The following is a 22705-nucleotide window of genomic DNA, read 5'->3' as shown; positions in this document are numbered from 1 at the left end:
GTAATTGAATGTTATTAACCAGTTCTGGACCGGATGAATTTGCCCACTTAATGACCAGGCCATTTTTTGCAATTTGGCACTGCGTTATTTTAACAGAAAATTGCACGGTGGTGCGGCACTGTACCCAAATAAAATTGATGTCGTTTTTTTCCCCACAAATAGAGCTTTCTTTTGGTGGTATTTGATCACCTGTGCGATTTTTATTTTTTGTGCTATAAACAAAAAAGTGCGACAATTCTGGAAAAAAAAAACAATATTTTTCACATTCTGCTATATAACATTCTCAATAAAAAAAACATTAAAATTTTTATTTTTTTTTTCCTTTTAGGCCAATTTGTATTCTGCTACATATTTTTGGTAAACAAAACCCCAATAAACGTATTTTGATTGTTTGCGCAAACATTATAGATTCTACAAACTAGGGGAAAGAATTATGTAATTTTTATTTTACAAGTAATGGCGGCGATCAGCGATTTTTAGCGGGACTGCAACATTGCGGTGGACAGATCGGACCCCTAACTGACATTTTTGACACTTTTGGGGGAAACCAGTGACATTACTACAGTAATCAGTGCTAAAAATATGCACCGTTACTGTAATAATGACACTGGCAGGGAAGGGGTTAACCTAGTGGGTGATCAAGGGGTTAAATGTGAGCCGAGGGGAGTGTTCACTAACTGTGGGGGGAGGGGCTTGTGAAATGACCATAGAGACCTGTGATCCTATACAGTAGTGATCGAAAGTTTGGGCAACCCAGGTAAAAATTTGTATTAATGTGCCTAAAGAAGCCAAGGAAAGGTGGAAAAATCTCCAAAAGGCATCAAATTACAGATTAGCCACTTAAGCCCCGGAAGATTTTACCCCCTTCCTGACCAGGGGGTATTTTGCGATTCGGCACTGCGTGACTTTAACGGACAATTGCGCGGTCGTGCGACGCTGTATCTAAACGAATTTGGCGTCCTTTTTTCCCCACAAACAGAGCTTTCTTTTGGTGGTATTTGATCACCTGTGCGATTTTTTGATCATGCGCTATAAACAAAAAATGAGCGTAAATTTTGCAAAAATAACAATATTTTTCAAATTTTTTTATATGAAATTCCCCCCCAAAAAAATTTAAAAATCAAAATTTTTTAACATTTCGGCCAATTTGTTTTATGCTACCTATGTTTGGTAAAAAAAAAAATCGCAAAAAGCGTATTTTGATTGGTTTGCGCAAAAGTTATCGCGTTTACTAACAAAGGGAAAGATTTTTGTCATTTTTGTTGGTTTTTTTTTTAACGAGTAATGGCGGCGATCTGCGATTTTTTTGCGGTACTGCGACATTGCGGCGGACAGATCAGACCCTTGACTGACATTTTTGACACTTTTGGGGTTACCAGTGACATTTCTACAGTAATCAGTGCTATACATATGCACTGTTACTGTAAAAATACACTGGCAGTGAAGGGGTTAACTTTTTTGAAAGGGAGGGGCTATGTGTGTCCCTAGGGGCGTGATTCTAACTGTGATTGGCTGTGGCTTCAGATGTATGAACGGTGATCAACGGTTCTACATAGTAGAACCGTATGATCATCATTCATACACAGGGGAGAATGACAGGCAGCTTGTTTACACAAGCCACCTGACTTTCTCCCTCTCCCCCGCCGATCGCAGAGTGACCGGTGGACATCGGGTCCGTCGGTCACACGCGCGGGGGGGGGTCCGTGACCACGCGGGAGCGGGAGCGCGCCTCCGGGGGCGCGCGCTCGCTCCCTAGACCCTCACAAGCAAGCGACGTAGACCTACGTCAGTTTGCCTGTGAGGGGCTGACCGCCGACGTAGATAGTCGTGCGGCGGTCGGCAAATGATTAGACATTCTTATAATATGTCAACAAAAGTTAGATTTTATTTCCATCATTTACACTTTCAAAATAACAGAAAACAAAAAAATGGCGTCTGCAAAAGTTTGGGCACCCTGCAGAGTTAATATCTTGTACTGCCCTCTTTGGCAAGTATCACAGCTTGTAAACGCTTTTTGTAGCCAGCCAAGAGTCTTTCAATTCTTGTTTGAGGTATCTTTGCCCATTCTTCCTTACAAAAGTCTTCCAGTTCTTTGAGATTTCTTGGCTGTCTGTCACGCACTGCTCTTTTAAGGTCTATCCATAGATTTTCAATTATGTTGAGGTCAAGAGATTGTGAAGGCCATGGCAAAACCTTCAGTTTACGCCTCTTGATGTAATCCCAGTGGATTTCGAGGTGTGTTTAGGATCATTATCCATTTGTAGAAGCCATCCTCTCTTTAACTTCAGCTTTTTCACAGATGGCATCAAGTTACCATCCAAAATTTGCTGAAATTTTATTGAATCCATTTTTCCTTCTACTCGTGAGATGTTCCCTGTGCCCCTGGCTGCAATACAACCCCAAAGCATGATTGATTCACCCCCATGCTTAACAGTTGGACAGAGGCTCTTTTCATTAAATTCTGTGCCCCTTCTTCTCCAAACGTACCTTTGCTCATTCCGGCCAAAAAGTTCAATTTTAACCTCATCGGTTCACAGAACTTGTTTCCGAAATGCATCAGGCTTGTCTATATGTTCATTTGCAAAGTTTGCAAACGCTGATTTTTGTGGTGAGGACGTAGAAGAGGTTTTCTTCTGATGACTCTTCCATGAAGACCATATTTGTACAAGTATCTCTTTATAGTGGAATAGTGTACTACAACTCCAGTGTCTGCCAGATCTTTCTGGAGGGATCGTACAGTCAAAGGTGGGTTTTGAATTGTTTTTCTCACAATCCTGCGAGCTGTTCTGTCTGATATTTTTCTTGGTCTTCCAGATCTTGCTTTAACTTCCACTGTTTCTGATGACTGCCATTTCTTAATTACATTCCAAACAGAGGATATTGACATCTGAAAACGCTTTGCTATCTTCTTATAGCCTTCTTCAGCTTTGTGAGCGTCAACTATTTTCAGTTTCAGTTTTCTAGACAACTGCTTAGAAGATCCCATGGTGCTGATTGTTGGGGTAAGGTCAGATGAGTCTGGGCATTTAAAACCTTTGAGATTGACATCACCTGGTCTTCCCAGACGATGATTGAGAACAATCCATGGCACTGGCAGGTCTCAGCCTTGCAAAGGGGGCAGTGCATGCTATAAATTCTGCAGGGTGCCCAAACTTTTGCAGACGCCATTGTTTTGTTTTCTGTAATTTTGAAAGTGTCAATGATGTAAATAAAATCTAACTTTTGTTGACATATTATAAGAATGTCTAATCTGTAATTTGATTATTTGTGATTTTTCCATCTTTCCTTGGCTTCTTTATGCACATTAATACAAATTTTTACCTGGGGTGCCCAAACTTTCGATCCACACTGTATAGGATCACAGGTCTCTATGGTCATTTCACAAGCCCCTCCCCCCACAGTTAGTGAACACTCCCCTCGGCTCATATTTAACCCCTTGATCACCCACTAGGTTAACCCCTTCCCTGCCAGTGTCATTATTACAGTAACGGTGCATATTTTTAGCACTGATTACTGTAGTAATGTCACTGGTTTCCCCCAAAAGTGTCAAAAATGTCAGTTAGGGGTCCGATCTGTCCGTCGCAATGTTGCAGTCCCGCTAAAAATCGCTGATCGCCGCCATTACTTGTAAAATAAAAATTACATAATTATTTCCCCTAGTTTGTAGAATCAATAATGTTTGCGCAAACAATCAAAATACGTTTATTGGGGTTTTGTTTACCAAAAATATGTAGCAGAATACAAATTGGCCTAAAAGGAAAAAAAAATAAAATTTTTAATGTTTTTTTTATCGAGAATGTGATATAGCAGAATGTAAAAAATATAGTTTTTTTTTTCCAGAATTGTCGCTCTTTTTTGTTTATAGCACAAAAAATAGAAATCGCACAGGTGATCAAATACCACCAAAAGAAAGCTCTATTTGTGGGTAAAAAAAGGACATCAATTTTATTTGGGTACAGTCTCGCACCACCGTGCAATTTTCTGTTAAATTAACGCAGTGCCAAATCGCAAAAAATGGCCTGGTCATTAAGTGGGCAAATTCATCCGGTCCAGAACTGGTTAATAACATTCAATTACAATATGACTTGTGTCGCAATTGTTTACGCTATATTATTTTTCTTTGTATGCTATTTTTTTCCCCACGAAAATGGAGTTACCCTTTGAGTTCAAGGAGTTGCTTGACATCGTCTGGGCTTATCTCTATTATTTATATCTGACAGGTGTATTGCTCAGCTGGAGAGACACTTCTAGATTTTAGAGGAGAGAAACAAGCAGCTACTATGCCCACCCCCCTCCCTCCCCTCTGCTGCCCATTCACAGAAGCCTTTGTATCTTCTTACAAATGCTCCAGCACCATGCGCGCGACCGACGTAGTACTACGTCGGTTCGCGCAGCCGAGGCAGCCTGCCGCAGTAAAACTAAGGCGGGCGGTCGGCAAGTGGTTAAAAATTACCTCTCCTTTTCAATTTGTAGCTCTGTAATTTTCTGAAAATGCAATGCAATATGGCCGCCTGAAGCTGTTCTGTACACAGAATGTATACTGACCACACCCCCAGAAACATCATTTACCAATTTTCCCAGAAGTCTGCCTAAGATACAAGTCAGATTTCTAGCATCCCCTGAAACAAAAATGTCATTTTTGGTGAGATACTCCCAATAGAAACACGTCTAAAGGGATGCAGGCCCAGCAGATTTCCTCATTGGAGCCCTGCAGCTGCCAAAGCTGATTGATAATTATGAAACCACTCCCATTAGATTCATTTTCCCACAGGGGTACAGAGAAACAAGGATTTCTTCAGAATAACAAAAGGTAGGAATCTGCAACAAAGTTTGTTAAAATCCTTGTAATGTACAGAGACCACCCAGAGGGGAATGATTTTTCTCAACAAAAGTTACAATTTAACGCTTTTTACAAATTGGCCAAATTCCTGGAATTCAACTTTCGGTTCATTCAGTCATGGAGGCTCAGCATCACACGTGGGCATTAGTACAGTTTCTTGGTTTTAGGAAGCAATGTTTAGCACCCTGCTGGACCCTTCCACTGGTCATCATCTGCTTGCATTGCATATAGCAGCACAGAGACCTACTGATGGTTTTACTTTCAATAAATAAAAATGTAATGGAAACATATATTTATATCAGGCTGTTGATTAGGGGGAAAAGAGGAACCAGTATAGGCAAAGCATAAGCAGATTAAAATCCAGCTATACATTTTTTTTTTTTTTTTAAAGTATACCTAAAGTTTTACACCATTGCCTTTTTTTTTGTTTTTCACCAATGGCACTATTCCTTTATTTGAGCAGATTTTGTGTGCTCCTTTCACAGAGTTTGGTAGACCCTCTGTGTTGCTAGACAAGCTGAGTAGAAATGCAGTCCAAACCATACACATGGGTATTCCAAAGCAGGAACGGTCCTTATACCAGAATTGCACGGGAAAGTGGTGCATGTTCCGGTGCGTTTGCTGCAGTGCGATTTCTGACCCATTCCTTTGAATGGGCTGAAATCACAGTAGATCGCACAAAAAGTAGTGCATTTCCTACTCTTGAAAAATGCACCGAACCAAATCGCATCGTACTCTGTGCCATGAAATCTGGTGCCCACAAATTTACTGCGTTTGCAATTGTATTGCAATGTATTGGCACCGGCTGAAGATCGCAAAGGCAGTGCGTTTTGAATACGATGCAGGAAAGGCTCATGGATTGGGCCTTTCCCACATCATGTTCTAATGTAAACCAGCCCTTTACCCCTTGGCGCCGAGTGTACACAAATATGTGGCCCCATTGGACTGTTTTTTTTTTTTTTTTCTATGGGGCCACATACTTGCACAGCACGCTCCTAGCACAAAGACCGGGGTCTCACCGAATACTCACTGTACTAATGATCGAGACCCGGAAATCTCGATTCTGGGTCACCTGATCACTGTGATAGCTTCTGATTGAGGCTATCATTCTGATCAGTCACTCTAAAGCCCGCCCTCGTGTTTTCTCTCTCTGAATACATTGTATCTCTCTCTCTGCAGAGAGGAAAAAAAAAAAAAACAACTGCGTAAAAAAAAAAAAAAAAAATATATATATATATATATATATATATATATATATAAAATATAATAAAACATTTTTTTTAAAAAATACAATCTAGGTCATTGCTGGGTTAGTGTTTGGGTCAAGGTCAAAATTCAGGGTCAGTATTTTTTTTGGGCAGGATTTTTTTATTTACATTAATATCAGTGTCAGTTAAATGACTAACTCTGTGTCTGTGTAGTGCTGTGCTAGTGCATGCTCAAAGCTTAATACCATAAATAATAACATATTCAATATTCAGTAGCATATAATGAGTTTGGAAATTGTAGAGAAATGCTTAAATAATGCATTACAAATTACAATTGAACTACACCCATTCCATTATAGATGACTAAAATGAGTTTTAGTCGACTAAAATGTACTGGAGTTTTAGTCGACTAAATACGACTAAAACTAAAACACTTGCAGAAGACTAAAATGGGACTAAAACTAAAATGCCATTTTAGTCCTAAGACTAAAGCCTCGTACACACGCACCGATTGTTGGCCGACCGATCGGCCGTCTTTTGTCCAGTGTTGTTGGGTTGGTTGAAATGTGCTCTAGACTGCACACAAATTTTGTCGGCCAACCAAAATCTACTTCAGAAGTGATGCCATGTGCTGGTTTACTCTCTGTGTGTTTTTTCTTCTCTGAGCATGCCTAGTCTTGGTCATCACATTTTTGTCGGCCAAAATCTGTACTGACTGACGAACAATTGGCCGTTCTGCTGACGGCCAACAAAAATTTTATAGCCTGCACACCAGATTTTGTTCGGCCGAAAAGTCGCAGTCGGTTGTCGGAAGCATCATACTAACAAGCCGACAATCGGCCAATCGGACGTTGGCCGAAAATTTACGGCCAACAATCGGTGCGTGTGTACGGGGCTTAAGACTAAAACGAAATTGAAATTTGCTGCCAAAATTAACACTGCCGCACACAGCGCGGAGACACAGCTGTCATCCTCCTGCTCAGCGGGGGATCGGCGGATCGATCCCCCGCTGAGAAAAACTGACTCCGTCCAACGGACAGAGTGTGTGAGTGGGGACTTAAGGGCCATACACACTATAAGATTTTCTGAAGACTTTTTCCTTCAGATTTACCTTTTCTATGTAGTGCAACTGTGCAAGGGCCTGCCAGATTGCATACAAATTGAAAGTGTTTAGGTTTGACCTCATATTATATGGTTTTGGTAAATCTAAAGGAAAAAGTCTTCAGAAAATCGAATGCCCCTTTCACACTATCCGTCCGTCGGACGGACTCCGTTTATCTCAGCGGGGGATCCATCCACCAATCCCCCACTGAGCAGGAGGATGACAGCTGTTCTCCGCATGTGCGGAGACACAGCTGTCAGTTCCCCATGCATCTCTATGGGGAAATCGGATGGGAACGGACCGTCGGTCCGTTCTCATCCGATCCGATCCGCTGGACCGATGGAAATTAGGGTTTCCATCCGTCCAGATTTGACGGATCGGATGTCAGTGGACATGTCTCCGCTGACATCCGATCCCCCATAGAGAAGCATGGGGGGACCGTTCAGATCCGCCAAAAAAACTGACAGGCGGATCTGAACGGTCCGCCTGTGCGAAAGGGGCCTTACTCAGGTGTGGGCTAGAAGCTTTTTCCTTGCTTTAAATCCCACTAATAAGGGCAGGTGTGCACAGTATGAGTTGTAGTGCTCAATAATCACCAGCAGATGGCAAAGATTCAAAGCTTCTTTTGCTTGGAGCTCCATTGCCAACAACTGTTCAGCAATCACTGTACTAAAGTCACAAAGTACAAATAATCTATCTTAATTTCTTTAAGCCCCCTTCATGACAAGAGGAGGTACTTTTAGGCGAGATGCCCAGACCATATTTAGCAGCATCTTTATGCGTCTATTACTTGAAAATAACCCATTCTAAATAATTATCGCCTTGATTTTTAAGAAATGAAAGTTGTTGTTTTTTTTATTTGGTTCAATGTTTGAAAAATACCCTGTTTATTTTTGTTTTATTGTAAGCTGACTAGTGGACAAAAAGTTATAAACATTTTCTTAATTATTTTATACATCACAGTTTATAATCAAATTTTTAGAAACTTTTTAAAAGAATATTTTTTCACATTATATAATCCTTCCACTTTATAAAACTCTGGTCCGAGGGCATCTGGAGTATTCTGTCCAGTTCTGTTCGCCAGTCCTCAGAAAGGGATGTGTTGGAGCTGGAGAGAGTCCAGAGAAGGGCAACTAAACTAATTAGGGGATTGGAGGAACTTAATTATGAAGAGCGTCTGCAATCGCTCGATTTATTCTCCCTGGAGAAGAGACGCCTGAGGGGGGACATGATAGCAATTTATAAATATCTCAATGGGGATCTCAGCTTAGAAAAAAAGCTGTTCAGTCGAAGGGATTGCATGAGGACTCAAGGGCATACAATGCGATTAGAGGAGAAGCGTTTTAACCTCAGGCAATGTGGGGGGTTCTTTACTGTTAGGGCTACAAGATTGTGGAATTCTCTACCACAAGAGGTGGTTTCTCCGGGAAGTATGGTGGCTTTCAAAAGACTCTTAGACGTACATCTCAAGGATCAGGACATTAAGGGCTATGTGAGATGATTACAGCCACACACACCTACACAGGTTGAACTGGATGGACTATTGTCTTTATTCAACCTCACCTACTATGTAACTATGTAATTATATTGCACTGTGACACATGCGGCCCTTCTGCTTTAGCTGCCACTTTGACTCTCTTTGTGCGAGGCTCAGTGCCATTAATGGCCCGTACACACGATCTAAAAATCGGACGTTTTTTTTTTTTTTTTTTGCATGCTAGTCGCATATTGAAAATGGAGAGGTTACTAAAGTGATGAAAATTCTCATACGACAGAATACAAAATCAGAAATGATGTAATGTATTGTATTTGTATTGTGTTTTTGGACGACAACTGTACTGATTAAATGAAAATTTCACAATCTTGTAATGTACGAGAAACATTTTCTTGTTTGTCTGATCGGATAATATTGGATGAACGGTCGTGATCGGCTCTCGAATGCTTTGTACCAATGATCTGATTATCGTACGATCAATTAGAATGCGGTATTTTTCATACGATTTTCGGATCGTGTGTACGGGCCTTAAGGATCTATGTGTGTGTGTGTGCCGGCCATGTTTGCTCGGGGACAGCAGCCCATTTATTGCGTTTCCTGCAGAAAAAGGGGCATGCACCTCTTTCAAAATGTGGCCCGCAGGGAAATCGCATGATTAAAATTAAGTTCTGGGGCCCGCAAATGCGCTGCGTTTTTACATGCGTGGGGGTGCCATTTAGAATGCGCGTTTCCTCTCAGCAGCAAATTCTAACTGCGGGTGGTTGCAGGTATCGCTGTGATTCCCGCAACCACCCCCGTAGGTATAAACCGAGCCTTAGGCTCCGTTCACATGTAGGCGTTTTGGGGCGTTTTTGGGGCGTTTTTCTGCTCTAGGATCAGCTCTCAAAACGCCCAACAAGACAAATCCTATTCATTTCAAAGGCCCCTGTTCACATCTGAGCGTTTTGAAGCTGTATACAAAACGCCCAACGCTCAAAAAAGTACATGAGCTTCTTTTTGGGCAGATTACAGGCGTTTTCCATTGATCTCTATTCAATCTAAAAACGCCTGCACAAAAATCGCGGTAAAAATCGCGGTAAAATCGCGGTAAAAAACGCCGCAAAAATCGCGGTAAAATCGCGGTAAAAAACGCGCGAAAAACGCTACGCTCAGGTGTGAATGTAGCCTTAAGGCAAATCACATGATTGGAAAGTGTGTTCGTCCCAATAAAATGTAGACCAGTACCTGTTAGTGACATTAGAAGAGGCATCCTAAAAACCCCTGTGAGGGTAACTTTTTTTTTTTTAGCGAAACTTTCTTTTATCCCCTTAGTGAAAAGGCCATTTTTTTGCAATTCGGCCCTGCGCTACTTTAAAGGAAAATTGCACGGTTGTGCGCCGCTGTACCCAAATAAAATTGATGTCATTTTTTCCCATAAATAGCGCTTTCTTTTGGTGGGATTTGATCATCTGTGCAATTTTTATTTTTTGCACTATAAACAAAAAAAGAGCGACAATTTTGAAAAAAAAAAAAAAAATAAAACATATTTTTCACTTTCTGCTATATAACATTCTCAATTAAAAAAAAAATGTAAAAATCAATTTTTTTCATAATTTTAGGCCAATTCACATATGTTGGTAAAAAAAAACCCCAATAAGAGTATTTAGATTGGTTTGCGCAAAACTTATCGCGTCTACAAACTAGGGGAAAGATTTATGTCATTTTTTATTTTTTTATTTCTCACTAGTATTAGCAGCGATCTACAATTTTTAGCGGGACTGAGACACTCCAACGGACAGATCGGACCCCTAACTGACATTTTTTACATTTTTTTTTGGGGGGGGGGGGGACCAGTGACATTACTTCAGTAATTAGTGCTAAAAATATGCACTGTTATGCCCCGTACACACGTGCAGATTATCTGAAGACTTTTGTCTGCAGACTTACCAAAACCAGATAATATGAGGTCAAACCTAAACACTTTCAATTTGTATGCAATCCGGCAGGCCCTTGCACTACATAGAAAAGGTAAGTCTGCAGACAAAAGTCTTCAGATAATCTGCACGTGTGTATGGGGCATTACTGTCAAAGTGACACTGGCAGGGAAGGGGTTATTTTTATTGGTGATCAGTGGGTTAAATGTATCCCTAGGGGCGTGTTTCTAACTCTAGGGGGGGCGTGGCTAGTGATGTAACCACAGAGACATACGATCCTACATAGCAGGATTGTATAGTCTCTGCAGTTACATCAGGGTGAATGACAGATGGCTTTGTTTACATTAGCCGTCTGCCTTTCTCCCTCTCCTGAGTGGGATCGCGAGTGGCCGGCGGACATCAGAGCGGGGGAATGCCCGTGAACGAGCGGGTGCAGGAGCGCGCCTCCGGCGGCGCACGCTCACCCCCTACAGGCTCCTGGGCGAGCAACGTAGATCTACGTCAGGTTGCCCAGGAGCGGCTGACTATAAATGTTATAAGTGCTATAAATATGCACTGTAATAATTACAATGACAGGGAAGGGGTTATCCCAGGGGTGATAAAAGAGTTAAGTGTATGGCTTGGGGGTGTTTTCTAACTGTGAAGGAGAGGGGCTTGTGGAATCAACAAAAAGGGGAAATGTTTATGTAATTTTTACTAGGGGAAAGATTTATGCTATTTTTAATTTTTTATATTTTTCACAGATCAGGACCCCTAACTGACATTTTTTACATTTTCGAGGGGACCAGTGACATTACTACAGTAATCAGTGCTAAAAAATATGCACTGTTACTGTAATAATTACACTGGCAGGGAAGGGGTTAACTCAGGGGTGATCAAATGGTTAAGTGTCTAGGGGGTGTTTTCTAACTGTATGGGGGAGGGGCTTGTGGAATCAACACAAAGACCTGTGATCCTAAATAGGAGGACTGTTGTTCTCTCTCCACGGGGAGCGATCTCAGGTGACCAGGGGCAATCGCGGGCCGATGGCCCCATGGATTGGCTTCCCTGCAGCCTAATGGGGGTGTGTGCGTCCCCGCAAACAGACGTACCTATGCGTCGGTTCGCGCGGCCGAGCCAGCCTGCCGCAGTATTTCTGCCGCAGAGGTTTGGCAAGTGGTTTAAAAAAAAGTTAGCAAAGAAAGCCTTTAACCACTTGTCTAAACGGCATGCTAGACAAGTGGTTAAATCAAGAAGCTGTGAGCTTGGTACCGGCTTTATTAGCCAGCGAAGGGCTTTCCGGTAACAGTGGTCGGGCAGCTGTAAGGATCACTTTTATGCAGCTCTTAAAGTGCTTGAATAGCTGCATTGGTGGGCAGGGAAGACATTAAGCGTCTGAAAGACCCCCAATGTCTCTATAAAGGGTACCTGTCACCTGCCCATGCTATCACATAAGGTACTTGTTAGCCTCTAGGCTTGTGATAGCAATAAAGTAGCAAAAAAAAAAAAAAATTATTACTATTGATATAAAATAAATAAAAATAACTGAAAACATTTTTAAAGCCCCCCCCCCCATAAAATTTCTCCCCCTTCGGGTCAGAAGAAAAATAATAGATAAGGGGAGAAGGGGTTCAAATAGAAATATAGGCAAAACTTTTTTATTCCATTTGGATAGCGTAAGGGAAGATTATAACCCCTGTCAGATTTTTTTTGCCATCTGTGTCCTATTGTGGAGATTTACCTTCACTTCCTCTCCCATATCCAAACAGGAAGTGAGAGGAAATCTCTGCAAATTAAAGGAATTCCTTGGGTACCCCCAGCTCACCAGAACTAGTTTCTCCATTGGAAGTTTCCCCCTCTATTACTTTTCTAAGGACAACCCAAAATTTGGATTTTCTTTTATTTTTACTTTTAATGATAATGGTAAACAGGACAAATAGAGAGCGTGAATCTCCCTAATGGGGACACAGACAGCAATAAAAACTGACGAGTGTTCTAATCCCTCTCCACTCTATCCAAAACTTAAAAAAAAAGTTTTGCCTTTTGTTATACTTTTATGAACCACTTTACGACCAGCCGGTGGCTCTGTCCGCGAAAGGAAGTACCTGTACGTCGTTGTGGGGGGGCGCACGCACCACCAAAGGCACACGCCGATTGGGCACAGGGGGAGCCACTCAGCGGGTCTTGCGGCCGAGATGTCTGCCAGGCACCCGCGATTGCCCCCCGTGGAGACAGAACAGCGATCTGCCATTGTAAACATGGCAGACCGCTGTTCTGTCAGTGGTGGACACAGAGATCGTGTATTCCTCCTATTTAGGAACACAAGTCTCTGTGTTCATACAGTGAGTCCACCCCCCACACAGTTAGAAAACACCCCCTAGTTACACATTTAACCCTTTGATCGCCCCTGGTGTCAACCCCTTCCAGTGTCATTATTACAGTAACAGTGCATATTTTTAGCAATGATTACTGTAGTAATGTCACTGGTCCCCCCAAAAGTGTCAAAAATATCAGTCAGGGGTCCGATCTGTCCGCCGCAATTTCGCAGTCCCGCTAAAAGTCGCTGATCGCCGCCATTACTAGTAAATACATATTAATAAATAAAAATGACATAAATCTTTCCCCTAGTTTGTGGACGCGATAACTTTTGTGCAAACCAATATACTCTTAGTGGGATTTTTTTTTTACCAAAAAAGATGTAGCAGAATACAAATTGGCCTAAAATTATGAAAAAATTTGATTTTTAATTTTTCTTTTTTTGGAGAATGTTTTATAGTAGAAAGTTAAAACATTTTTTTTTTTTATTTATTTTTTATTTAGAATTGTCGCTATTTTTTTGTTTATAGCGCAAAAAATAAAAATCGCACAGGTGATCAAATACCACCAAAAGAAAGCTCTGTTTGTGGGAAAAAAAGGACGTCAATTTTATTTGGATACTGCGTCGCTTGACTGCGCAATAGTCAGTTAAAGTAACAAAAAAAAATGGCCTGGTCATTAATAGGGTAAAAACATTCCGGTCCAGAAGTGGTTAAACTGATCAAGATTAACAAAGGGTTAATAAAGGGTTAAAGTGGTTCTAAAATCTTAAGGTTTTTTTTTTTTTTTTACCTTAATGAGGAGCTCCAGCCCCTCTCACCGAAAAATTCAAAGTCAGCAGCTACAAATACTGTAGCTGCTGACTTTTAATATAAGGACAGTTATCTGTCCAGAGATCCTGCAATGTCGGCACCCCAGCCAATTTTTCAATGGGCTCTCGTGTGCTGCCGCCGCCATTCCATGTAAGGGAAACCAGCCTTGAAGCTTCACAGCCGGTTCCCTACTGTGCAAAACGCGCTGCACTGTGTGAGTGGTCAGCTGAGGAGGGGTCGAACTGGCCCTAAAGGTGCCAAATGTGGCAGCGGAGGGGGGTGGAAACAAACAAGCAAGCAGAGCTTCCCCTTTTTGGTGGAGCTCCACTTTAATGCATTCTTTGCATCAAGGTAAAAAAAAACTTCTGTGTCCAGGATCACCCCCCCCCCCAGCTCCCACAGGCTTGGTTCACAATGCTGCGACTTGGGATCCGACTTGTCAGACCCCAAATTGCATGACATGTGAAATCCCATCAATGAGACCTGTATTAATTAGCACTACTGAAGTCTCTCCGACTTTAGAAAAGATTCCTATACTACTTCAACGTGACTTCTATCTGTGTTCATTTAGGAAGGGAAGGGGTCAGTAAATTACATATTTACCAATTATTTCCCCTGTTCTCCATCCTGAAACATCTCCCTGTGTGCCCATAGCAGGTGTTGGCGGGACAGGAGAGAAGGGAAGCCAGAAGCGCAGTAGGGGAAGGGGGGGCACATGGGGGGTCTAAGCAAAAAAATGGAAGGGACACGTGCTAGAACCAACTCCCCTGCAATGCAGCCTTGGAGGACAGAAGGAGCCAGTAGTGCCAGCCAGAATCACTTGGATGCAGTGGCGGCTGGTGTATATGCGTCTGGCCCCCTATTCTACATGCGGGGTGCTGGACGCATGAAGTTCAATGGGTTTTTTTTTTTTTAACCATGTGACTAGAGCCAGAGGCTCTCACAGGCTAAAAAAAAAAGAGTGGGCTCGGGGCGCAGAGCACTGCGCCCCAAGCCCACCCAGTTGTGCAAAATTCACTATTGTCACACAGATCCTCCTCCTGGCCAATCAGGAAAGGGGTTTGAGACCCGTTTCCCAATTGACCGAAAGGAGAAGCCATGCCATTGGGCATGGAGGAGGAGGGAGGAGACGCAGAAGACAGGCGGAAGAAGCTGAAGCCGCCGCCTGCTGCTGCATCCAGGCAGGGTGAGTTAGGGGGGGTACTGTCCTGTCTCCCCTCTCTCCTGTCTCGCTGTGGTCCGGGGGGGGGGCGGTATGTTGTGCACCCTGGTTTGTTCCTAGGGGGGGTTGTATGGTCCGTCTGACAGCCCCCCCCCCTCTGGCCCATGGAGCACAAGCTACCACTGCTTGGATGGATTGAATCTTAAAAAAATAAATAAAATGTAACATGTAGGTGAAGTATAATAGAGTAGTGACTACAATGTATCAATGCATTGTTCCACTGTATTAATGTATGTAACGCAGAGACCAGGGTTTTTTTTCTCAGAAAATAGGTGCAGGAGCTCCCCCTTTCCGGGTCACCCATTTTACCGCCCCACCCTCCCCTGAGCACCATTCCTTGGTTTCACCCCCCTACCCACCTCCCAGTAATGCCCTTTTAGACAATACAGAACCACATATCATTTTGTGATGCTGAGTCATTTGTATGGAATTTGGTATTGATAACAAGAAAAGAGGTAAAATAGATCCCCTGCAGCCAGTAACAATAGGGCCCCCCCCCACTTGCAACAATAGATCATCCTAACAACAATGGACCACCCACAACAAAATGTCTCCCCTAGCAGCAAAAGACTCCAAGCAGCAACAACAGATCCCCACACAGCCAGCATCAATAGATTCTCTGTCAGCCAATAATAGACCCCTCCCTCAACAGTAGAACTCCCCCATCAACAACTGACCCCCAGCAACAGTAGACCCCCTTGCAAAACTAGACCCCCTCCGGCTAGAATAGATCCCTCAATCAACAGACCCTGCAGCACACCCCAGCACTCCTTGCCATTACCTAAATTCGGTGCTGGAGGTGACGCTGAGAAACAAGCCCTGGTAGAAACTATTCGCAAGTATCATTTTACACAAGACCTTCTGCATTTTAGAAGCAGTTCCTGCTATGTGATGCATAGCAATTCCTGTAGGGGGAGCAGCAGCAGGATGTAAGAGATACATTCAAAAAACTTTGTTGAAGTTTTTTAGGATTCATCTCCTACCTTTAAAATCCTGGTTAATAATAACTCAGAAATGCTTACTCACTGCAATTTCTGTTGCTTCACTTAAAAATGTAAAGACTGATAATCCTGCATAATAATTATCTGTATTTTAGCACTAATCTCTTAATTCTAGCTGATGAGTGAATAATTAAAACTAAAATGATCAAACGTTGCCAGGAATTGTTTCCCCAATGTCACATGTAAAATGATCGTTCCTCTTGCAAAATGCTTTCCTTGTCATTTTAAAGTGGTTTTCCAAAAATCAGTGAACATTACTTAAATCATATGTAAATTAAAACTTTTCGATTTCGATAACCACTTTAGCTCCGGAAGGTTTTACCCCCTTCATAACCAGGCCATTTTTTTCCATTCGTTACTGTGCTACTTTAACTACCGATTGCATTCATCACTGTATCCAAACAATATATCATTTATTTTATTTTTTTTACACAAATAGAGATTTCTTCTGGGGGGATTAGGTCACCATTGGGTTTTTTTTTTTTTTTTTTGCGTTATTGCGACAATGTATAGAAACAAAATACAGTGCCTTGCGAAAGTATTCGGCCCCCTTGAACTTTGCAACCTTTTGACACATTTCAGGCTTCAAACATAAAGATCTAAAACTGTATTTTTTTGTGAAGAATCAACAACAAGTGGGACACAATCATGAAGTGGAACGAAATTTATTGGATATTTCAAACTTTGTTAACAAATAAAAAACTTTGTTAACAAATAAAAAACTGAAAAATTGGGCGTGCAAAATTATTCAGCCCCTTTACTTTCAGTGCAGCAAACTCTCTCCAGAAGTTCAGTGAGGATCCCTGAATGATCCAATGATGACCTAAATGACTAATGATGATAAATAGAATCCACCTGTGTGTAATCAAGTCTCTGTATAAATTCACCTGCACTGTGATAGTCTCAGAGGTCCGTTTAAATTGCAGAGAGCATCATGAAGAACAAGGAACACACCAGGCAGGTCCGAGATACTGTTGTGGAGAAGTTTAAAGCCGGATTTGGATACAAAAAGATTTTCCAAGCTTTAAACATCCCAAGGAGCACTGTGCAAGCGATAATATTGAAATGGAAGGAGTATCAGACCACTGCAAATCTACGAAGACCTGGCCGTCCCTCTAAACTTTCAGCTCATACAAGGAGAAGACTGATCAGAGATGCAGCCAAGAGGCACCATGATCACTCTGGATGAACTGCAGAAATCTACAGCTGAGGTGGGAGACTCTGTCCATAGGACAACAATCAGTCGTATACTGCACAAATCTGGCCTTTATGGAAGAGTGGCAAGAAGAAAGCCATTTCTTAAAGATATCCATAAAAAGTGTTGTTTAAAGTTTGCCACAAGCCACCTGGGAGACACCAAACATGTGGAAGAAGGGGCTCTGGTCAGATGAAACCAAAATCAAACTTTTTGGCAACAATGCAAAACGTTATGTTTGGCGTAAAAGCAACACAGCTCATCACCCTGAACACACCATCCCCACTGTCAGACATGGTGGTGGCAGCATCATGGTTTGGGCCTGCTTTTCTTCAGCAGGGACAGGGAAGATGGTTAGAATTGATGGGAAGATGGATGGAGCCAAATACAGGACTATTCTGGAAGAAAACCTGATGGAGTCTGCAAAAGACCTGAGATTTGGACGGAGATTTATCTTCCAACAAGACAATGATCCAAAACATAAAGCAAAATCTACAATGGAATGGTTCAAAAATAAACATATCCAGGTGTTAGAATGGCCAAGTCAAAGTCCAGACCTGAATCCAATCGAGAATCTGTGGAAAGAACTGAAAACTGCTGTTCACAAACGCTCTCCATCCAACCTCACTGAGCTCGAACTGTTTTGCAAGGAGGAATGGGCAAAAATGTCAGTCTCTCGATGTGCAAAACTGATAGAGACATACCTCAAGAGACTTACAGCTGTAATCGCAGCAAAAGGTGGCGCTACAAAGTATTAACTTAAGGGGGCTGAATAATTTTGCACGCCCAATTTTTCAGTTTTTTATTTGTTAAAAAAGTTTGAAATATCCAATAAATTTCGTTCCACTTCATGATTGTGTCCCACTTGTTGTTGATTCTTCACAAAAAATTACAGTTTTATATCTTTATGTTTGAAGCCTGAAATGTGGCAAAAGGTTGAAAGGTTCAAGGGGGGCGAATACTTTTGCAAGGCACTGTATATGGTATGCAGTAGGGCTCTTCTTAAGGTGCATAAACAGCCCAATACCCAGGGAGCAACAACCTGATAATTAAAAAAATAATCAAAGGAAAAGGGAGGGGGGAAGAGAAGGAGAGCATATTTGGGCATTGAATGGTGGACTCTGGGTATTATTATTATTATTAATAATATATATATATATTATATATAGCGTCGATATATAGGATTTATATAGCATTTAATAGGGATTGACTGATTATCGGCAAAGCTGATATATCGAGGGCCGATCTGCACTTTCCCCGATATATCGGAATCGACCCCTGAGGTTACCGATATTGCCGATATTTCGGTAAGTGCTGTACTGGAGTGATGCCTGCAGCTAGAGGCGTCACCCCGGTACCGACGTCTATAGCCGACGGTCGGCTGTCTTGTAATGACAACCGATGCAGCTGAGAAGCCGCTTGGCTGTCATTGCAATGAGCGAGAGGGGACGTCCCCCCCTCCCGCCGCCCGCCCGGGTCTCCCGTCCCACCGGGAGACCCGGGCATCCTACCTGTAACTGCACGGCCGCTGAAGAAAAGACCCGATCAAAGCCGCATTCGGCTCTGATCGGGTCTCCATGTAAAAACCTGGAAGTGATTTCATGACATCACTTCCGGGTACTGGCGCCAAATTCAAAAAAATTAAAGCATTCAAAACAGCCAAACTTGGCATTTTGAATGCTTTTAAGTGCAGATGAGGGGTTTGGGGATCTTTTAGACACCCAGATCCCTCCAAAACAGTACCTGTGTAAAAAAAATAAAAAAAAAAAAAAAATGTTTTTTTAAATGTCCGAAGATATCGATTCGGCAGATACCGATATGCGATGACCAAAATATGGGTATTGGCAATAAAAAACCGATATCGGTCGATCACTAGCGTTTACGTAGCGCTTTACAACTTGAGGGTAGACAGTACAAATACAATACACTTTAATACAGTAGGAATCAGAAGGCCCTGCTGGTTAGAGCTTACAATCTAAGAGTACTGTATATCAATTAACTACAAAAAAATGTAGATATATTGGAAAATATCAAAATTATTTATTCATTCATATAAAAATATATAAAAAAAACATCAAATGGCGGCATATACAAAGCCACCAAACATATATAAAACAAGTATGTATTAAAGATAATCAGACGTGATCAGAAGTATGCCACATAAAGTTAGCTTACATGTTTCGCGGTACAGACCGCTTCTTCGGGGGTTCTTTCTCTGTGTCTGACTCAACACATCTAACATACATAAACAAAAAATGAATCAATATATACAACATATTACATATTTACATAGCAGAAAAATACATACAGTACATAGCCCTATCCCATGATGTGGAGGGGAGAAAAAAATAAAGGAACAAATAATTCATAACTATTGATAGCATCAAATACCTCAAAATGATGTATCAGGTGTGTTCAGGCTAAGGGGAGACTTTTAACGATAAACTTTCCTGCTGGCCCCAGACATAAGAATGGAATAGCACAAGGATCTATGGTACATATGCTCTATACACCAGGCAAACAGCAAAGAAACATAACTATTACTTATAAAGAAACCCACATGTTTGATAATCAAATACCTATAGACAGACAGAAATACTAAAAATACACAATCCAAACTCAAACTGACCTGCATCGGGTGAGCTACTAGAAAGCTGGCAAAGAAGGCCGTTTCCTCCCAGGGGTTTAAACAGGTATGTGACAATGATTCTTGCTAGATTATACGAAAGAAAACAGAAAATCAACAATCAAGGCTATATCAACAAAGCAAAAAAAAAACATATCTAGAATCATCCCAAAGCCTACTAGTCCGTGTGGTGCTTACCCAATTGGTAGTTCTATATACGGTGGTATAAAAGAAGAGGAGCTTTGGGGCTTTGAATGAAGCACATGATCGTACGGACCATGCAACTCCATCCCTATTAAGTTCTAAATAGAAGAAGGTTGAGACTTTGAATGAGAGGTATGACACAGCTGGTAAAATTATTTCTCAGTACCACATTTATTGTTGCATAGAAATACATGTAATAAACATAACACGTTACAAAATATGAAAAGGCTTAAAATATTATCCCCCTCTCCACTCATTGATTGAACCTATATTCCTAGACATTATGCTATCACACAAGCAGCACTTTGCACTTTATTAAAGCATACACTATTTACATATTTTTGATAGGTATTTCTGACGCTGTTGCACATACTATTGTCTACCAATACTTTCAAGCCCTTCTACTCCTGGGTGTGTCGTGTGCGTGCCCTGATCGTCCGGTTTAGGCTTTCCCTCAGCTCCCGGGATGGATAATATTTGGCCATATCCAACATTCAACGCCACATTTTCGAAATCTGAGCTGTGTTGTAAGTTTTTTGGGGATGTTTTTTCTTCCTCCCACCCTTTTCTATTTACTAGATTATATTGGCATCTTTCTATATACATACAGTGGGTACGGAAAGTATTCAGACCCCCTTAAATTTTTCACTCTTTGTTATATTGCAGCCATTTGCTAAAATCATTTAAGTTCATTCTTCTTCCTCATGAATGTACACATAGCACCCCATACTGACAGAAAAACACAGAATTGTTGACATTGTTGCAGATTTATTAAAAAAGAAAAACTGAAATATCACATGGTCCTAATTATTCAGACCCTTTGCTGTGACACTCATATATTTAACTCAGGTGTTTTCCATTTCTTCTGATCATCCTTGAGATGGTTCTACACCTTCATTTGAGTCCAGCTGTGTTTGATTATACTGATTGGACTTGATTAGGAAAGCCACACACCTGTCTATATAAGACCTTCCAGATCACAATGCATGTCAGAGCAAATGAGAATCATGAGGTCAAAAGGAACTGCCTGAAGAGCTCAGAGACAGAATTGTGGCAAGGCACAGATCTGGCCAAGGTTACAAAAAGATTTCTGCTGCACTTAAGGTTCCTAAGAGCACAGTGGCCTCCATAATCCTCAAATGGAAGATGTTTGGGACGACCAGAACCCTTCCTAGAGCTGGCCTTCCGGTCAAACTGAGCTATCGGGGGAGAAGAGCCTTGGTGAGAGAGGTAAAGAAGAACCCAAAGATCACTGTGGCTGAGCTCCAGAGATGCAGTCAGGAGATGGGAGAAAGTTGTAAAAAGTCAACCATCACTGCAGCCCTCCACCAGTCGGGGCTTTATGGCAGAGTGGCCCGACGGAAGCCTCTCCTCAGTGTAAGACACATGAAAGCCCGCATGGAGTTTGCTAAAAACACCTGAAGGACTCCAAGATGGTGAGAAATAAGATTCTCTGGTCTGATGAGACCAAAATAGAACTTTTTGGCCTTAATTCTAAGCGGTATGTGTGGAGAAAACCAGGCACTGCTCATCACCTGTCCAATACAGTCCCAACAGTGAAGCATGGTGGTGGCAGCATCATGCTGTGGGGGTGTTTTTCAGCTGCAGGGACAGGACGACTGGTTGCAATCGAGGGAAAGATGAATGCGGCCAAGTACAGGGATATCCTGGACAAAAACCTTCTCCAGAGTGCTCTGGACCTCAGACTGGGCCGAAGGTTTACCTTCCAACAAGACAATGACCCTAAGCACACAGCTAAAATAACGAAGGAGTGGCTTCACAACAACTCCGTGATTGTTCTTGAATGGCCCAGCCTGAGCCCTGACTTAAACCCAATTGAGGGTTCTGGAGAGACCTAAAAATGGCTGTCCACCAACGTTTAACATCCAACCTGACAGAACTGGAGAGGATCTGCAAGGAGGAATGGCAGAGGATCCCCAAATCCAGGTGTGAAAGACTTGTTGCATCTTTCCCAAAAAGACTCCTGGCTGTATTAGATCAAAAGGGGGCTTCTAGTAAATACTGAGCAAAGGGTCTGAATACTTAGGACCATGTAATATTTCAGTTTTTCTTTTTTAATAGATCTGCAACAATGTCAACAATTCTGTGTTTTTCTGTCAGTATGGGGTGCTATGTGTACATTCATGAGGAAGAAGAATGAACTTAAATGATTTTAGCAAATGGCTGCAATATAACAAAGAGTGAAAAATGTAAGGGGGTCTGAATACTTTCCGTACCCACCGTATATATCTTTTGCAGATACGCATCATACGCCTGCTCCTGATGAAGTGGAAAATGTTCCACTAAACGCGTTGAGCCTGTTTGATGCAGTTATCATACCACTTAGCGTTTCCCAAATCGAATTATTCTATGGAATTGTCCAATGTTGGTTTCTATACAACCTGTACTTGGGGACTACATATCAGCTCATATTTTTAGCCTTTTTTTATATTTTGTAACATGTTATTTTTTTTTACATTCATTTCCATGCAACAATAAATGTGGTTCTGCGTATTAATTTTACCAGCTGTGTCATACCTCTCATTCAAAGTCCCAACCGTCTTTTATTTATATAGGGTAGTATTTACACTATGCCAGGTATTACCAGGAATTAAACTAGTAAAGTACCTGGGGCATACCGCAGCAAGATACATCTAGGGTCTCCCGAGGACCCACAAATAATCCCTATGTGAACTCGCCCCTAAATAGTGAATAGGGGAGGTCCACGGGGGCTAGGCAGATCCTCTCTCAATTGGCTAGGCAAAATTGGGGAGGAACAGAAGGAGGAAGAT

Source organism: Pelophylax lessonae, assembly GCF_965119305.1.
Source record: "Pelophylax lessonae genome assembly, chromosome: 5".
In the NCBI taxonomy this organism is placed as follows: domain Eukaryota; kingdom Metazoa; phylum Chordata; class Amphibia; order Anura; family Ranidae; genus Pelophylax; species Pelophylax lessonae.
This window is presented reverse-complemented; position numbering follows the sequence as displayed.